The following is a 14,184-nucleotide window of genomic DNA, read 5'->3' as shown; positions in this document are numbered from 1 at the left end:
CAATAGAAACTCGTCTTGTATGCCCCTATTCTTCTTAAGCAAGAAGATCATAAATTTGGTTTTACTAATGTTAACTTGCATTCCTACTTCATGACAAAAAATTTCTAGTGCTGTCAAGTGCTCTTTCAAACCTTTAGCTGTTCTAGCAAGAATTATGAGATCATCCACATATAAGAGCAATCTTATCACAAAGTGGGCTAGCTGCACCCCCTCACCATTGGTCTTATTTATCCACTCTTCTAACTTGTCAATATAGAACCTGAATAATGTTGGAGAAAGCGGACACCCTTGCTTAACCCCGATGTTGCTGTCAAAATTTTCTGATAGCCCTTCTGTCGTTCTGATTTTAGCTTTGACCTACTCATATAATCTGTAAACTGCTGACCTAAGTTCTTTAGGAACTTCCAACTCTTCCATTCTATCCCATAATTTATTACGTGACACTGTGTCGAATGTTTTTTTTAAGTCCATGAAACAACAAAAAGCCTCGTTCCCCAGAGTGTCCCAAACTTTCTCAATCAAGTATCTAAGAGTGATGCCATGATCTATAGTAGAGTGCTTCGGTCTACAGCCTGCTTGCCCTATTACACGTTTGCCTTCTGTTTCAGCCCGGTTGCTAATTTTTTGTTCTACCAAGCTGCCAAATAACTTACCAAAAAGTGGATTGATCATGATGGTTCAGTAATTAGAAGGATTATTTATATCTCCACTTTTGTGGAGTGGGATCACCACACTTGTTGTCCATTTTATAGGGAAACCTTCTCTATTGACACTGTTGAAAATTTTAGTGATGTGTGGTGTGAGGGTTTCAACACCCCATTTTAAATATTCAGCTTGAAGCCCATCTATATCTTGCGCTTTACCGGCAGCTAACCTCCTTATGCTATGGATAATATCCTTTTCGCTGAATAACTCCCTTGTAGTCTCTGTTTCCATAGTTCTACGTTCTCTTAGATCACACATGTAGAGAGTCTTGGCATATTCCAGCCATTTGGTTCCTGTTATGTTGTTCTCTATCTGAGTTTTTCTCTGTTGAAGTTCTTTCCAAAACTTTCTGGGGTTGTTTTTACCAAGATTAATCAACTCGATTCTTCTCTTATTTACATACTCTCCTTTCTTATTTTTAATCAGCTGATCATACTCCTTTCTACTTTCTTTATTTATGTTCTTTTTCCAAATTTCTTTTTGTTGTTTTGCATTCTTCATCAAACCACGGATTAGCTGAAAAAGTGTTCTTGGCTTCTCTTGTGGCCCTAGATCTTTTAAACTCCTCCAATGCTTTAATGATAGTAAGAACAAGATTATCCTTGTCCATGAAATGTTGTTTATCAGACTCGGGATGGTTTTCCGAAACTCTAGATAGCCGCAAAAGAGAGTTTTGGAAAGTAGCATGGTTTTCTTCTGTCATTAAAACTTTGCCAATCGGAATCATCTTCCTCTTTTGTAAAGGTTTTGGGACAATATGTTGATCTTTAAAGTGAGTGGTCACCCTTATCAAAATGGGGTTATGATCAGATTTTAGCTCCATGGGGCAGTCCTCTATCTCAAAGTTAATTATCTTTACGACATATTCTTGTGAGCATATTACATAGTCAACAACACTTTGTCCATTGTATCTTTTGCATGTGATTCCACCTGATTTAGTCCACTTTTCCAAACCATTACATATGACCATGTTATATAGGCAGCATAAACTTAGTAATTCAGCACCAAAATGATTAATCTTTCCCATGCTATCTTGTGAAGATCTTTCCCATTTTTGTGTCCCTTCTTCTTCAAGCCAAACTGGGTTTCTGCTTTCATTGTAGCTCTCCTTAAGATTGAGAGTTTGGTTGTTTGTTGTTCTAGCATTGAAATCCCCTATTATCATTATTGCCCCTAGAAAGCTAAAGGCTGCTATGTCTTTTTTGAGTGCAGCGAATGGGTCTTCTCGATCCAATCTATGCTTTTTATACATTTTTGAGCCTTTTGGGGTGAAGTAACAGACAGCCACCCTCATAGTAATCTGATTCTCTGTTATTTTAATCCAAATATACTGCTTGTTTACATCTTCTTTCTCTAAGTTTACAAATCTGCTCCAAGTTTCTTTTATTAGAACGGTGATGCCTCCATGCCCCTTACCATTATCTATCTTCTCATTCCACAGTGATACCTTCTTATACCCTTCAAAATTTGGAACCCTACATCCATCATGCTCATGTGTCTCGGTAAGCATAATGATGTCATTATCTTTAGCTATCGGCCCTAACCCAGGTCCTCTCTCCAAGGATAACCTCTACAGTTCCAACTAACTATAGTTAAATGTTTCTGGGTGGGCCCGAGTTCCTATTTATTGTTTGTGATTTTGTCGCTAATTTGGACTTTGCCATTTTGTAGCCACGCCCACTTGCCGTTTTCTCTCACTGTTTTCACTTTTTCCCATTCCTTCCTCCTTTCTTCTTGCTGAGTTACGGTGAGGTCATCATCAAGATATATGTGTGTGCTTCTAAGAAACTTCCTCTTGCTGAAAATGTTGTTTTTATCTCTTGTATTCCTCATTGTCACTCTAACATGTCTGTCTTTGCCTCCTCTAATCCATTTTCCGATTCTTTGTGCTTGTACAGTTGTTCCATGCCAGTCTAATTGGTCTTTAAAGAAGTCTTTAACTAAATCCGTTGTTTTCTCCTATTCTCCATAGTCTCGTAGTCCTTTGATGATGATATTTGTTGCTTTCTCATTTCTTTTTTTTTTCCTCTCTAATTTGTTTCTGAACTTGCTTTTCTATGTTGTCAATAGTAGTGTTTGTTGGTCCCTTTACTATGTTAGCCCATGATCTAACTTCTTCAATTTGTTCTCTGAGTTGATTCTCTTTTATTTCCATATTGGCCATGGCATCTTGTATATTTTTCATTTGCGGAGTTTCATCTCTTTCCGTAGCCTCTCCTTCTCTCGTAGTAGTACTTGTTGTTGTCCTCTTTTCTCCTACTTCTTTCTTTAACAATCTTAATTCATACTCTCCTTTTTCCATATTAAATTGCAATTTTTGAATTTGTTCTCTAAGTGACTTGACCTCCATTGTCAATTTTCAGTTATCCTCAGTAACTCTTTTCATTGTGATACTTTCTATTTGGCTCCTCTCTTCAAGCACCCACACCCTCTCCTTCATAGCTACCAAATTGTTTACAAAGATGTCTGGATACCACGTCATAGGTGTCGTTGTGGGGCTGTAATTATTTGGCAGCCCATCTTCCACTGTGTCTATCACCTGAGAATTATTTGTCTTCTCTTTACCATTAATATCTTTGCTATTATCAAACCGCTTAATTGTTTCAGAAATTTTAGTCAGCCTCAGATTTATTTCTGCCTCCCTTGAGCTGTCTGAGGTATGTGGAATCGGTTTCGGAAGTAAAGCTGCTAACTTCCCTCTTTTTGCATTTTTAAACTTTCGTATCTTTCTCCACCTAATTATTCTTTTATATTGCTTGGCATTCACGTAGGTGTAGTTTCCTCCTGTGGGTGGTCCACTGGCTTGTGAGAAGCTCAAAGTGTTTGTGGATAAATTACCATTTGTCCCTCCAAGATTGAATGAACTTGCGTGTCCGGCTGAGGGTCCTGGAAGAATGAGGAAACTCCCTTGATTCCACTTGATGATGTTGTTGTGCATTAAACTATCCCCGTATGTCAGGACCAAGCCATTGTTACCAGAGATGTCATTGTGTTTCGTAGTTTCTCCCAGATTAGTTTGTTGTTCTGCTGTTACAGGTGCCCTGGCTATCAGATTCTTTGCCACCCTGTTACTGACAGATCCTGTGTTTTGCAAGGTGGACCCACCTAATTCTAGTTGTGTCTCTATTATCTTTGGTTGATCAATCAATGATACTTGTACAAGTATCTTCTCTGCAGGTGTTTTTGTGATTTTCTCATTTGTTCCTTCCATGAGAACACACTGGTGCCTTGATATATATTCTTTATGTTGTTTTACCGTTGTAAATTTACCAAATCCAGGAGCAATAATAAAGGAAGCCCAAACAGGTGTACACTGAAATGTAAGAGGTAAGAATAAGGGAAAAGGCATACCTGGGATCTACCTCTGGAAGCTCGCAAATATGGACCCACTAGTAATAACAAAGCCTTTAGCACTAGATGGCTGGGCCCACTAGTTGCCAAGATTGCCAACCAAACCAAATCTGCCCCTGCACCGATTGTCGTTGTTGTCGGCCCTACCTTGAGAGAAGAAACCTTTGATATCTGCACTACCTATGTAATGTGACCCTGCCTACGTAATCTGCCTGTTTTATCCGCTCTTTTTATCTCCTACTGCCTACTGCCTACTCCTTTATTTGAAAGTGCAGAAGAAGAGGGCCCTACACTCTACGCATGTCAAACGCTTTTGTCTCCCACTCGCACAACCTTCCATCACACTATCTTCCTCGCCAAAACTCGATCTTAACGAGGCCAAGAGTATCAAAGGCTCCGCCCAGTTCACCCCGTTTGTATTTTTTTCATGTTATTTACTAGAAAATAAGTACTAATATTTATTAATTAAATGTCTTTAGCTTCGATGTGGCGTTAGACCTTACATCAAGGGTCCAGATTTGTTCCAAATATCTGGGAATGAATGTGACTCCGTTAATTGGATTATCAATTCAATTGATGTTGTTTGAGTTTTTATTACTTTTAGCAGGAAAGGTGACAAAAGTAGTTGAAATTTCAAACAACACATTTATTGGAGTTGGAGGGAGTTGGCCACCAAGTTCTTGCTACAGCTTTGAAAGCCTACATTCTCTTTGTTGGTGATGTTAATAGCACATATAAAGTTGTCAATATTGGATTTCCATTTAGAAATGTCTAATATTGATTATACTTTGTATGGTATGTTTTTAAAATATTTTTTTCTAAAGAGAGATTAGGGTCAATGAAATTGGATGGACACTTGTGCCTTTGAATCTTATTTAGGCCCTAGGTTGAGGTCTATCAAATATATGGGATGGGGAACCAAATATATGGGATAGGGCACCCCCGCCTCTATATCTCTATCTCTATCTTTATCTGGGGGTGAGACCTCTCACCCATCTATAGTGAAGTCAATGAAATTGGATGGACACTTGTGTCTTTGAATCTTACATAAGTATCAGAATTGATATGTTGTAAAAAATACTTTCTAATAATTAATTTTTAGATTATTTTAAAATGAAATATATTTAATATACATCGTAGTGTTCTTTTATTTAATTTTGTTTATTATGGTTTGTATTAATTCATTCTTACTATATGTCCATAGTATAGCCTACCCACCTTATTGGACTTGTGTATTCCACCTAGATGCATATTACATAGATATAGATAGATAACTCCTTATATGTGATTTCAAGAGGGAAACAATTCAACTCGTAATCTAAGATGATGTATAAAAAGGTATGTTTAGATCATTTCAATACACGTAGACATCTTTAATAATTACAAGATTTCATAACATACTGTGTCATAATAGAAACATGGCATTAATGTTTAAAATGGTGTGGTTATAGTCGTTTTAATATTTGTATCTTTTATGCAAGTTAGATCTGTACGCATATGTTTTGACTGAGAAGAAATTAAATATTGCTCAACGTGGTCCTTAAGTTTGTTTAGCAACTTTACTAGTCTCTTTATCATGGATTCATTAATCTAGGTAGAGCTCTAATTTTAGGTATTGAAATCTAGAATTGGTCCTACCAATTTTGCAAACAAGGATCGATTCTAGGAAATTAAAGAATTATTTATGACAATTTCAATCCAACTCAAATTTGTTAGGAAATAATGCTTTATACTAGTTACAATTAATCAATTTCTTGCATAACCCACGAGAGAGGAGCATGCATACAAGCTTATAGAATCATTGTTGTACAAATATCAAATAGACAAGTCACAAGATAACACAAGATATACTCTAGAAAAAACCACGTAAGGTAAATGCCTAGCCTTTGAAAGTATGCATTCTCCATCATATCATTCAACCATAGGGAAATAGAAAACACTTAAAGAGTTACAATTAATACTTCTGAAACATCAAGCCCTCTTATGCATTCTCCATGCGTGCAAGTGTGAACCTATGCATCTCAAGTCATGCTTCCCATATGAACTTCTCCAAAAGACTAAATAATGATTGTCCACTCAACCAACCAACTAAAACCACTAACATGTATTATCTATTGTAGAAATTGATTTGCACAAAATAAAACAATCAATATATAATTGATCCCTTGTTTAATATTGAATACTACTTATTCACTTTATTAAAATATATTTTCTCAATATTAAATAAATATAATATTATATCCCAATATGACATTCACATGAAATATATTTCCCAAATTTATATAGAACATGTGAAGTGGCCCCAAGAATGTCACACTCGGTGATGCATGTCCATGAAGGTTGCCCTAGGTGCACCACGCACATAATAATAAAGTAATGCATTCTAAATATTATGTGTAGTGTACAACACCTTATCCTAGCATTTTTTTTACTTGTTGTTTGCCTTGTACGAGGGTTAATCAATAAAACAAATCGATGTAGCTATACATAACAATATGAATCTTCAACATATTCTTGTGCTTTATCAAGATACCTACGATAAAACCAAGTGACCACCATCTTAGACAATAACTCCTCACACCCTCCAACATGTCAACTATGGTAGAGAAGGAACAAGCCATGTTGAACATGTGTCAATCCACGAACACAAGCACCAAATCTAATGTCATTGAAAAGGCTCCAAATTATTGTCATAAAGCAAAAGTCCACATGTTTGGAAATGACATCCACAAAACATATCAATACATCCCACCATCCACACCTCCTAGTTATAATCAATACAAGTTTAAAACTTATGTCAACATCAAATTAAACTATAAATTGCAATAACTCTATCAAAACCTATAAATCAAGCACATAGATATCAAGGAACTCCCACTAAATGAGTATTACTAATTCTAAAATGAAGCTAAAAATATCAAGTCTAGAAATGAATGCTCATATCAAGGCGTGATAATTAAATCATGACATGAAGTGCCAAGAACAATCACAACAATTCACACATGCAATCCAAATAATTGCATTCTCTCCTACAATATATCGCCACCCTCCCAAAATATTTAACCATGAATCTCGTAGAAGAAATCAAGGAATAAAGAGAGAAAACTTATAATATATTACTTGTACTTCTACCAGCATGTCAAAGAAGAAATTATTTTATCAAGAATGATCTCCTCTATAAAATTGAAAAAAAAATACACAGCGACACCCAAACTCGTCCAATCTCTTAGACCAAACAAATAAATATCATGAACTACGAGCATGGATGTGCGTCTCTCATAACCAAGAAGATCAAACTCATAATAATCATTCCCAACAAAGCAAATAATTCTAATAAATCGTATCCTACTATATTCCTAGTGATATCACAATATCAAAAAATATGCATAATGAGACAATTAATACAAAACATCTCTCAAATTGATCGTCCAAACCAAAAAAAACTGCATAGCTCAAGATCAACACCTAAAAAGAGCATATGGCAATACCTCTCAAGTAGTAAGCAACCGAGTGGACCAGGAGTGGGAATGAGAATGCTGAAATTAATATATCCAAGTCATGAATCACTATGATTATATTCTCCTCTCAAGTCTAATACCTAGTAAAAGATCATTGATCTTCCTACTGAAACTATTAATCATCTCAACATAAGTGTTTAATTACAAGTGAACACTAGGTCCACCCGTGTCTTCATGTATCCACGAGTACCTATAACCAAACAATGCACATGCATGCAACACCATCATTAAGTAATAAAGTGAATTATCATGTGCTCAATACAAAGAGAACAAGCTAAGATAATTCCAAACCCCCAACCATGGAGTCTAAAACATAATTATGACTACATGGTCTAACCATCTCCTCCTAGGAGATAAGATAATCCACATGAACATATCAAGGAATTGTATCATGCCAGAGTTTTAAATTGGTAATCAAGAGTAAATCATGACATTATAACAATTGTTATGTCAAACAAGAATAACTTGTCAAACAAAATCATATAAAACACCTCAACCAAAGTCTCCATGAGTCCTTTATGGCTCAAAGATGTCAAGATCTCCAAGAACATAACCATCACTTGTGAGTAAACCTACAAATGTAAAGGACCCGTTTACAACAACATAAATGGATCATCCATCATGTGTAACATTAAAGAAGATTGTCCACCGTTATATGGAAAAACCACATAATTTCCAACAACTCCCACTTAACCATGATACCAAATAACATTGATAATCAATAACCATCTCCTAAATAAAGATCATGTAGGTATATATACATACAGTCAAAATGTAAGTAACATCAAGTGACACTAGGATCTACAAGCCAAGAAAATATAACCCCCACCAAACCACCAATTAGGTTTTGATCCCATAACAACATTACATAACCATTAAAAGATCCCACTAAAAATATATAACCATTAAATGCAACCAAGTTATCATGACATCATGATGAACAACATGCTAAAATTCTTAATCAACCAACTATGTAGATGTTATATAATCATCATTCACCCTCTCCTATCAAAGAAAGAATACCACTATACTAAAGACCATAGAAAAATCCAACCAACAAAGTATGTGACCAACATTGAGTGAAACTTGGTGGATATAAATAGTTCACATGTCATCCTATTGCAATCAATTGTAGATTGCACGTATCTACCAATCATTAAATTTAGAGATCCAAACATTGGAATATGCAATCTCAAATCATCACATTAGTAAACTGAAAACTAATATATCAAAGAGAATAATTCAATATATACTAAATAACTCAAACACCAATTCAATAGCTAATATGATATTCCAAGCATATTGGTTGCCAAGTACCACAGTCGAGGAACCAGATAAGCATCAAGGAGATAATAAAAACCCTCCTAACATCAAAGCAAATCACCACAAACATTGTTTTATGTTTTGAATGCAAAACATGTATTTGTATACCCATGACACCATAATAAATATCAACAATGTATTTCATTCAATTATCACCCACACAAGACTCCAAGTCTTGTACCATGTCCAAATATGTCCTCAAATTGATGGCAACCTATGTACATATCACCATCAAATTATAACTCCAAAAGATACTTACAATCCTCTATAAATAAGCATCAAATATGATAAGCAACTCAAGTATTATAAATATATCATAAAAGATATGGTTTCTCAAGTTGTTTTTTTTTGTTTTGCTGCTTAAATCGTCCCAATACTTACACAGTTATACCCTAAATCTTATGACTACAAGTACAAAACTTTGTAAACACATCAAATTGATAAAACAATAGTACCATGTTATAGTATGTTAAACATTCTCTCCCACCTATATTCAAAATCAAAAAATTGATTTTACATGCAAATGTTATGGACAAAATTATGGAAAGTAGAACATTTGACTTCTAGGCCCCTAAAAAATGCCAAAATAGAAAAATCAGGGAGCTAAACCTATATTGTGTGGTGCTGAAAACCAAATTTCCAATGATTGAGAATTTAAACAAGAGACACAATGCGTCATAGTTCCTGCCTAACGCATAATGGTTGTAGAGGTGTAGATGAGTGAGAATAAGGTTAAATAATTCTAAATTAACATTGTGAATGCATTAATTTTTGCCTAGAAATGCACTTGTCATCTGATAGGATGGCTCATATTTTGTTGTTAAATTATTGTCCTCGAAATGTACTTGTGATTTGATAGGATGACTCATATTTTGTTGTTAAGTTCTCGTGTTATATTATTATATCTTTGGGCATTTAAGCCCAAGAATAAGAGGCCAAAGTCCCCACTATGGCACTAAGTACTTAATATCATACTACGATCAATATATATGCTTTAGAAAAAATTGCACCTTCTACATTGACAAATTAAAATATGTGCAATGAGGAAAGATAGCCATACCAATATTTGAATTATAGAACTTGAAGAGGTGATGAAGCATTTGGAGAATCACATTATATGTTTAAGCATGTTATGCATGCTACTAGAGAACCATAAGTAGTTGAAAAACTCCCCCAACTATGTATTATTCTCATCTTGATTATCAAATGGAAGTCACACTACTTTTAATCATTAGATAGAGATAAATAATAGAATAAAACAATAATAACATAAATATGTATACAGAGGAAAAAAGGATAGATAATATAGAGGAGGAAGAGGAAGAGAGATAAAATAGTAAGATAGAGTGATACCAACATAAGTTGTGTGTGTGTGTGTGTGTTTTCTTAATAAAAAAAATAGTCAAAATAAAATCATGGTTATAATAAAAAAATTAAATATATAATATTTTAATTAATGAAACTAAAAATTTAATTTTTATATTAAAACTCACATTTGTATAAGAAAAAATGAAATGTATTGAAATATGAAAATATTTTATAAGTAAAACTAATTGTTTAATTTTACACAATTAAAGAAGGTTTACTATTTAATGTTTTGTATTTCCAAAATTTTCATAAAATTAAGTAATTTTTTATTATGAAATATATCTATATAATTTAATATGTACATTTGTAAATAATAAATAGATGTAATACATATAAATTTGATGTCGATGAATAAATATGATGTAATAAATAAGAAATAGAATATAACTATTTAATTTTAATACATAGTTTATAAAAACTTAATAATAATTTATATATCTTTTAGAATTGAATTATATCTTTTTTGTGGTTATTTCCTTTAGTGTGCTTTTTTGATGTAAAATATAATTATTAATTTAATATTAAAATATATATTTAAGTTTTAAATATATTTAAACTAAATGATAAATTGTTTAATTAAAAAATATTAATAATAATAAATGATATAATTTATAAATTGTAACACTTATCAATTATACATATTACAAACACTATTATAAAATATAATTAAAAAATAATATTGTTTAATTTATTTTTATAAAAATAAAATAATAGTAATTATTTAACTACTTTTATTAAAAAATCAAAGTTTAAAAAAAATTAGAAATTCAAATACAAAGATATAACATATTGAAATTATATTGCTATTGAGAATTAATATTGATTAGACATGTTGTGTGAGGTGGAAGATAAATAATTGAAAAATAAAAAAATCTTATCAACTTGTCACAAATGTGGAAAAGATAAAGTTGTAATTAATGCAATTATTAATGCATGATGAAGTTCTTAGGAAATATTTGTATTTTTGTTGAAGAAAATTAATTTTATGCCCCACCAAAAATAGTATGGACCAATAGAATGAATGAAAAATGTGATTTATAAAATAATGAAAAATTAGAAAAAGATATAAACATTTGAAATTTCATATGATCTTTTAAATTCTTTGATTTGATTGGTCATTGTTAATGTCATGTTAGCACTGACATGAATGTATAAATATTCTTGCCATGGGCAAGAACTAAAAATGGACTCTCAAGTAAAGTTATTATATGTTGAAGAAAAACAATCGATGAGGTTGTAGCATAATAAATTGGTGGATTTAAAATTTGTTTCGATTTGATTGAATTCTTATTTCTAAATTGTTAAAAAGGGAGTCATGAGGAGGGGATACACAAGTGGCCATACCTACCCCCATTATCAAAACCATGTGATTATATTAATTTTCACATTTTATAATGTAATTTGGTGATCAATGGTAGACCGCCACTTCACAAATACATTGGAAGGGACCCTAGCATGTGACTCATTTGGGACTAAATCTAATTAACATAACCCAATTTTATAAAGGGGTGTATGCATGATCTAGCATAAAAGGGATTTTTATTTCAGGGTCCTTTTTTTAATTTAATGAATTAAAAAAATTAGATAAAAGGAAGTCTAAAATACATGCAAGTAAAGAAAAGAAAACACCCATATAAGGATGGACAACATATTATCATACTTAATCTACAAAGTAAGTTTTATGAAAGAAATAAGATGAAGATGTAATTGCCTTGAGGGTTATCAAAGCAAGCAAATTAGATATGAAGAAACCCTTTCAAACTAAGGAAGTCTAATATACATGCAAGTAAAGAAAAGAAAACACCCATATAAGGATGGACAACATATTATCATACTTAATCTACAAAGTAAGTTTTATAAAAGAAAGAAGATGAAGATGTAATTGCCTTGAGGGTTATCAAAGCAAGCAAATTAGATATGAAGAAACCCTTTCAAACTGTACTAAAACTAGAAACAAACTATGATCTGGAAAACTTAAAGTTGGAACCTTCTACTGTCAAAATTGGAGTGTTGTATAGACAAGTTGAACCTAGTTCACCTGATACCAATATAAGGTGAACTTGGTCCAACCTATACCTAGTAGAGATAAATCTAAAGGTCCTAGAGTTGTGATTGGTATTGGATTTCTAGGTCTACAAATTTAGATATGAAACTCTGTGGATCTACACATGCACACAGTAGAAAGAGAAATTATCGGGGGGATATGCTTTCCTTGGCCAAGCCCTTATTTAGGAATTAAATTTAAATTGAGATAAAGTAAATTCTATCATGAAGTATATATTAAATAATAATTAAGTATAACATACCATGTAGATGCATTTGTGCTTAGTTTTTTATTAGAGAGGTTGATGCAATAGCTTTGACTAAACACAAAAACCAAAAGGGAATCATGTAAGAAAAAACTTCATTTAGTAGATGATGTAAATATCCTTAATGTTTACTTGAAAATGAAGAAGATGAAAGCTTTAATGTGTGGTTGTAGATATCCTCCTTTGATGGATAACTCATTTTCCACCTATGGAGAAATAAGCTAGATCTATGGAAGGACATGCATAAATGTTTGATGAATGATGGATGAATGCCTTCAATGAATACTTTTTTTCCTAAACTCCTTGAATGCACAATATATTTCTTTTAGATAAGGTTACTTGTGAGTGGATATATTTCAATTGATGGATTAAGAGCTTGTGTTAATTATGGATGTCAACATGAAGAGAGGATGAATCCTTTCATAGTGATTTCAAGGTCCAAATTCCTAAAGTATGGCCTCACTAAGTGAGAAAAATGAAAACAATTATCATCGGGCCCAAAACACATAAATTTTAAAGCCCCAAGATATAATTCAAAGGCGGTTAAAGCTATACTAATATACCTCAAGAGTGGTTTGACCTATACCTAAGAGGGTTGATTTTGAGGTGAAACCATTAGATTTGAGAAGTGCTAAACTTTTTAGGGAAAAATAAAAGGATAAGTAGGAAATCAAGCATGAATGTTAAAATGGGTTCCAAGAGGGAAATGAATGGCTAGATAAATGGGAAATTATGCATATAAATTAGAGAAAACTTAGAGTTTTGAGAAAGATTAAAGGAGAGGTAGGACCTTGATTTAAATTATGTATGCAATTAGGTGCAATGTAAGATCTTATCACAAGGAACATGATAAAGAGGGATAAAGTGGTTCTCACAAAGTGGGTGCTTACTTTAAAGACTCTGCATTTATCCCCCACTTTAGCAAGAGTACGAGACAAGCTCATATTCATAGTAAAGGAAGAGAAAGAGAAATATAAAGAAAAAGATAATTGCGGCAAATTACAAAGAGATAAGACATCACTAAGTCTAAGGACACAATCCCCCAAATTTTGTATCCTAACTCTACATCCATGCATAGGGGAATTAAAATAAAGTAAAATCAAAATAAAAGAAAGACAAAGGACAAAAGATTCAAAAGGGGTTAGTATTAAAAATAGAACTCTAAAAACTCAACTAGTGAAAGAGGTCTCCACCAGAAATGCATCACCCACTATTGTCATGTCTGGAAGTTATTACAAGAGCACAAGTAATCACATAAGAAGAACAAGAGCATCATCAATGATGATACCAACTTCATGATCTAACCTATTGGACCAACTATGATAGTAGAGAGAGAGAGAGAGAGAGAGAGAGAGAGAGAGAGAGAGAGAGAGAGAGAGAGAGAGAGAGAGAGTTGAATATCTTTCCTAATAATATTATATGTCTCACTTTGAACCACACAAAAGATATAATTAAAAGTCCTAGTAGGTTGTATGTCATGATAGTCAATTCCATCAAAAATATCATGCCTACTAGTTACTCTAGCGATATGCAATTAATGAATAGATATAGATCTCTCATATCATGGATATTTTTGTATATGTGCACTTCATGGATGGATACAAATCACT

The sequence above is a fragment of the Cupressus sempervirens genome, chromosome 3 (genome assembly GCF_028749045.1).
Source record: "Cupressus sempervirens isolate cs-2001-9-10 chromosome 3, ASM2874904v1, whole genome shotgun sequence".
NCBI lineage: Eukaryota > Viridiplantae > Streptophyta > Pinopsida > Cupressales > Cupressaceae > Cupressus > Cupressus sempervirens.
Note: the sequence above shows the minus strand (reverse complement) of the source record.